Raw genomic sequence first — 6332 nt, 5'->3', positions numbered from 1 at the left:
TCTCTGTCTCTCCATGTCTCTGTCTCTCCATGTCTCTGTCTCTCCATGTCTCCGTCTCTCCATGTCTCCATGTCTCCGTCTCTGTCTCTCCATATCTCTGTCTCTCCATGTCTCTGTCTCTCCATGTCTCCGTCTCTCCATGTCTCCGGTCTCTCCATGTCTCTGTCTCTCCATGTCTCCGTCTCTCCATGTCTCTGTCTCTCCATGTCTCTGTCTCTCCATGTCTCCGTCTCTGTCTCTCCATATCTCTGTCTCTCCATGTCTCCGTCTCTCCATGTCTCCGTCTCTCCATGTCTCCGTCTCTCCATGTCTCCGTCTCTCCATGTCTCTGTCTCTCCATGTCTCTGTCTCTCCATGTCTCTGTCTCTCCATGTGTCTCCGTCTCTGTCTCTCCATATCTCTGTCTCTCCATATCTCTGTCTCTCCATGTCTCCGTCTCTCCATGTCTCCGTCTCTCCATGTCTCCAGTCTCTCCATGTCTCCGTCTCTCCATGTCTCTGTCTCTCCATGTCTCTGTCTCTCCATGTCTCCGTCTCTGTCTCTCTCCATATCTCTGTCTCTCCATGTCTCCAGATCTCTCCATGTCTCTGTCTCTCCATGTCTCCGTCTCTCCATGTCTCCGTCTCTCCATGTCTCCGGTCTCTCCATGTCTCTGTCTCTCCATGTCTCCGTCTCTGTCTCTCCATATCTCTGTCTCTCCATGTCTCTGTCTCTCCATGTCTCTGTCTCTCCATGTCTCTGTCTCTCCATGTCTCTGTCTCTCCATGTCTCTGTCTCTCCATGTCTCCGTCTCTGTCTCTCCATATCTCTGTCTCTCCATGTCTCCGTCTCTCCATGTCTCTGTCTCTCCATGTCTCCGTCTCTCCATGTCTCTGTCTCTCCATTGTCTCCGTCTCTCCATGTCTCTGTCTCTCCATGTCTCCGTCTCTCCATGTCTCCGTCTCTCCATGTCTCCTCTCTGTCTCTCCATATCTCTGTCTCTCCATGTCTCTGTCTCTCCATGTCTCTGTCTCTCCATGTCTCCTGTCTCTCCATGTCTCTGTCTCTCCATGTCTCCTCTCCGTCTCTCCATGTCTCTGTCTCTCCATGTCTCCGTCTCTCCATGTCTCTGTCTCTCCATGTCTCTGTCTCTCCATGTCTCCGTCTCTCCATGTCTCTGTCTCTCCATGTCTCTGTCTCTCCATGTCTCCATGTCTCCGATCTCTCCATGTCTCCGTCTCTCCATGTCTCCATCTCTCCATGTCTCTGTCTCTCCATGTCTCCGTCTCTCCATGTTTCCGTCTCTCCATGTCTCCGTCTCTGTCTCTCCATATCTCCGTCTCTCCATGTCTCCGTCTCTCCATGTCTCCGTCTCTCCATGTCTCTGTCTCTCCATGTCTCTGTCTCTCCATGTCTCTGTCTCTCCATGTCTCTGTCTCTCCATGTCTCCGTCTCTCCATGTCTCCGTCTCTCCATGTCTCCGTCTCTCCATGTCTCTGTCTCTCCATGTCTCTGTCTCTCCATGTCTCCGTCTCTCCATGTCTCCGTCTCTCCATGTCTCCGTCTCTCCATGTCTCTGTCTCTCCATGTCTCTGTCTCTCCATGTCTCCATGTAAGGACATTAATGTAATTTGATGTAGCTATCATTTTAAATGGAGCATGTGGGAATTAGATCTCTCTGCTTCTCTGCCTATTACTCCAAACTCATGTTTTCCACTTTTGTGTTTCTCTGACGATTTCAAGGCCCTTTGTTTACCTGTATAGAGAAGGAGAGAAGGCGGCCATTATAAAAAGAGTCCTTTGTGAAATTCATCGAGTCCAGGGTCTTTTCAGCTCTTCATGTGAAGCCAGATCACGTGCTGTATAGTGCAGTGTAAGTCGGTCACATATGGCACCCTATTCCCTATGTAGTGCACTACTTTTGACCAGGGCCCATAGGGTTCTGGTTTAAAGTAGTGCACTATGTAGGGAATAGGGTGCTATTTAGGAGCCCTCCTTGGTATCGTTATGCCTATGTTAGTGTTGTTTTGCTGCTCTGTTCTTCAGAGATATTTGTATGAATGATTAGCATTAATGTGAGTGGATGTTTAACAGTACTGACAGTGCTGGGTAATGTTCACCACTCCTACAAGGTGCTGCTGAGTTTTTGCATTTCAACAGCTAAGGCACATGTGGAGCATCTGCACGTGCGGTCAAATCTGGAGGCTGTTGACAAGGACCCAATGAATACAAGTGAGTCGTTCATTGATGCGGCTCTATGACCCAATGTACCAAGCAGACTCATAGAATGATACATTCTATATGAAGAATAGTATTGAACCACAGCCTTTTAATTGCATCAATAATTGAAGAGTTAATTTCCAAAACACTATAGCCACCAAATTTTCACATTTGTGTTTTTTCATCAGAAATGATTGCTTATGGGTGGGTACCTTCATGTGTGTAAAATATTCTTGTTCTCAGATTTTTTTTAATTCATAGATCTTAGATGTATATTAAAACGTTTTTTATGCTAAACACTATACATTGTTTAGCTGGAATGTTATTACATTTACATTTTAGTCATTTAGCAGACGCTCTTATCCAGAGCGACTTACAGTTAGCGCATACATTATTTTATCGAACCCACAACCCTGGCGTTGCAAACGCCATGCTCTACCAACTGAGCTACATCCCCTGCCGGCCATTCCCTCCCCTACCCTGGACGACGCTGGGCCAATTGTGCGCCGCCCCATGGGTCTCCCGGTCGTTATGTTCCTATCCTGTATATTTGACTGATATGTGGTTGTCTCACCATATTTTAAGATTTAATGCACTTACTGTAAGCTGCACTGGATAAGAGCATTTGCTAAATGACTACGATTTGAAATGTAAATGTTTTACATACAGATCTCATATTACTGTATTGAATAATTGTTTACTTTTTCTTTCTTTTTGATATCACAAATGTATCATTTTTTTCAATTCTTTTAATATATAAAAAAGTTATTTGTTACATTTGACTGTGTAAAACTTAAAGTACTACTTATTTCTCTGAGAGTGAGGCGGATATATAGAATTTGTAGAGAGAAAAAACATGATTATTTGTTTCTGAAATGAAACAAGTGATTTTAAACTAAACACGTCTGTCATTGAACAATGGCATGAGTGATTAGATAGTGAAAAAACAAACACATTTCTTTAAACAATAAAGCTAATTTACCAACATTTCTGAAAATGGATATATAGCGTTTTGGAATGAAACTCTTCAATTACCACGTCACAGTGTTTGAGTGTTCCGATGAGTTCTTTTGATAAACAATCTGTTTATTTTTATTAGTTTTTTATAATTAAAGGAAATTCAATGTGGTGAACCTTTGCTTTAGACAAGGGCACGACTGTAAGCTCTATCATAAAATAAATTAATAGAATCATGTTTTAGAATAATATGTCTTCTGAAATATATGTCTTGCCATGGATGTAGCCTAAGTCTGCAGGGCGTTGTGCTCTCTCTCTTTCTCTCTCTCAATGTTTTCACATTCAGAGTTAATGGTTTTGTCTACTTGCCCCAAAAGGAATTATATGCAGTTTGTCTGTCACAAGGGAGACTTTCGGCTCTACATTGGAACTGCAGTATTCACAGTTAACGACATGGTACCCACAAGTATTTAATGAGTGACGGTTAATATTTGATCATGTTTCCTTAGAACTACTCCTGTATGAACTCACATTTTGGTACGTCCTGTCCATGGTGCTGAAACGGAGAGGATGGAAAATATCACATTCACATTTCCCCATGGAAATACTGTAGGCCTGTTTATTTCAATATTTGGTAATCAACTTAATAACCCTGGCATTTATAATTATGCCGACCTATAAAAGCACTCCCACTTCCGTGCTGATACTATGGCTATGCGTAATTGTGTAAATTCTATGGTTAATTGAACACGATTAAGTGACGTCATTAAGAGCGTTTCATTGCAATAGAAAGCTCTGGATTGTGTGGGTGGGGGGTGGCGCGCATTGCATTCACTCGGAAATGCTCCACACTCAAAGCATTGCCTTGAGCTTCTAACAGAAAGTAGAGAACTGACGTGCCCACCGGAGAGATGTTATAGAACATAGCACCCGGCAGCTTTTTACCACCCACATACTTTCCCTCTGAATCTGTCCATAAATGGTAATCCTACGTATTTGATATGAAGCTTTGTAGCTCAGCTGATAGAGCATGGCGCTTGCAACGCCAGGGTAGTGGGTTCGATAAGTTAAATGTATGCAGCATGACTATAAGTCGCTTTGGATAAAAGTGTCTGCTAAATGGAATATATTTAACCAATTCCTTTACAGAGTAAATTGTTTGATATCAATTACTTGTGTAAAATTGTCTATGATAGTTGTTTTTTTTCCTACTAACTCAGTTGAATGTCGCTCTGGGCGTCTGCAAATTGACTAAAGTGTAAAATGATAGGCTAACTAAAATATCACAACAAAACTCATATCAATATGATAATATATTTTGTATTTATTTCACAGTACACAAAGAAAATAACATTTACATAGTTGGCTCAACTGGTCCAGCCAGTTGCCTAAAGCAGAGTATAACTCTTGACATAATGGTTATATATTGTAATACTACAATATGTTTATTGTACTGAGAAGTCCCTCAATTCATTGAATTTGACACTTCTCTATGGGTTTGCTCCGTTTAGTGGGACTGGGGCCCATTACCCGCTGTAGGTCGCTGTTAAAGCTGGGGCGGCGGGCCAGTGGGTACACCGCACCGCATGGCGCGTTTGGAACCAACGCACGGCTACGTCTGCCACAACGGCTTCTGCTGGTGCTCAGCGCCTGGTAGGTACGGATGGAGATCTCGCAGTGCTGAGACGGACGCGTCTCGGTAGGAGACCGCCTAGCTTGACGAGGGCTTCGAACATCTCTTCTAGACTGGTACTGTCTTTGGCTGATGTCTCGAAGAGCGCCGTGTCCTCTCCAAGAGCTTGGAACATCTCCGGACGACCGATGACCCTCTCCGCCTCTAAGTCCACTTTGTTGCCGCATATCACTATGGGAACCCGGGCATTCTCTTTAAGCTTCATCAGCTTGGTCTTGGCTGCTATTATCTCTTTGCGCAGTGTGTACACCTCTTTGAAGGAGTCTCTGTCATCCACACTGAACACCAGGAGAAATATGTCACCTGTTGGAGGGAAGAGCACAGATTTAGTGATTTGATTAAATGCAAAAAAAACACCCACATTAATTTTCCAACTCAATGTATTAGATCAAGGCTATGCAAAGGCAAATGCAATGTACACAAAACACTTTTTCATTGTCCAACTCAATGCATTAGATCTATACAAAGTCAATAGCCTATACACTCATAACCTACACACCTGTCAGTATGGACAGCCTCCGTCTAGCGGGGAAGTCTCTCTCCTTCGCTGCGTCCAGGATATCAATCTGATAGGTTTCTCCTCGGATCTGGTACAACTTCCTGTGGAAGTCTTCTGCCGTCGGCTCGTACTGTTCCTCGAACCCGTCGTTCAGGAACCGCCTGAGAATGTTCGTCTTGCCCACTCTGGGCGCGCCGAGGACTACAACGCGGCGGCAGTTACGGGGCTTGGTGAGGCGCATCTCCTCCAGTGGCGCGGTGCATGGAGTTTGGTCCGGGAGCTTCAACGTCGCTAGCGGGTCGAAGGATCTTCTTTTGGGGAACCTTTCCGAGGATGTAGCGCGAGTGGTCCCCGTGCTGGAAGACCGGACCACCCTCGTCTTCTTGTTGGTGTGTCTCCAGTGCTCAGTGACCGTTTTAAATATCCCTTTACTCGCCTTGGTCATGTTTGAGACCTTTTTGTATTGCATGAGGATTGTAGGTGATTGACAGTTGACACCTGTGACTTTAACATTGGGAAGCTGGTTGGAAATCGTTTGTTGTTCAAAATTATCGTCCATGTTGAGCTGGGTCGGTGGATGTCCGGCAGTGGCACAAGAGCTGAACGTGTCGGCGGTGCCATCAACGGAAAGGTAGACTACTTTCTCTGTTGTGTTCACCTCCATGTTCCTTCCAGGCACGGGGGATCATCCGGAATGTCTGTTGTTACAGTTATGTTACACCTGTTGCTTCCCCATGTGTTGTGTTGCATTGGAGTGTGCAGAGAGGAGCGTCGGCGCGGGTATTTATAGTGTCTGGACGGACAGATTGGTTGCTACGTCATTAGATAGAATCTTCACACCGCATCAACACTCCGCTCCTTTTATAGTAGTATCATAGAAATAACTGTGTTCATATGATATCAGTCAGGTGAAGGCTATAGCCTTCCAATCCTTTATTAAATGTAATTAATACAATGCAATAACTTTCAGGGCTTCTGCACATG

The 6332-nt window shown here is 44.4% G+C and overlaps 1 pseudogene; it reads right to left on the bottom strand.

Annotated features, from left to right (window-relative positions):
• Positions 1-4550: 4550 nt before the first annotated feature.
• On the bottom strand, positions 4551-6014 carry LOC121570652 (annotated as a pseudogene).
• Between the last annotated feature and the right edge of the window lie 318 nt (positions 6015-6332).

This window comes from Coregonus clupeaformis, chromosome 7 (genome assembly GCF_020615455.1).
Source record: "Coregonus clupeaformis isolate EN_2021a chromosome 7, ASM2061545v1, whole genome shotgun sequence".
NCBI lineage: Eukaryota > Metazoa > Chordata > Actinopteri > Salmoniformes > Salmonidae > Coregonus > Coregonus clupeaformis.
The sequence above is the reverse complement of the archived record's forward strand: the minus strand, read 5'-3'. Positions and strand labels throughout refer to the sequence as shown.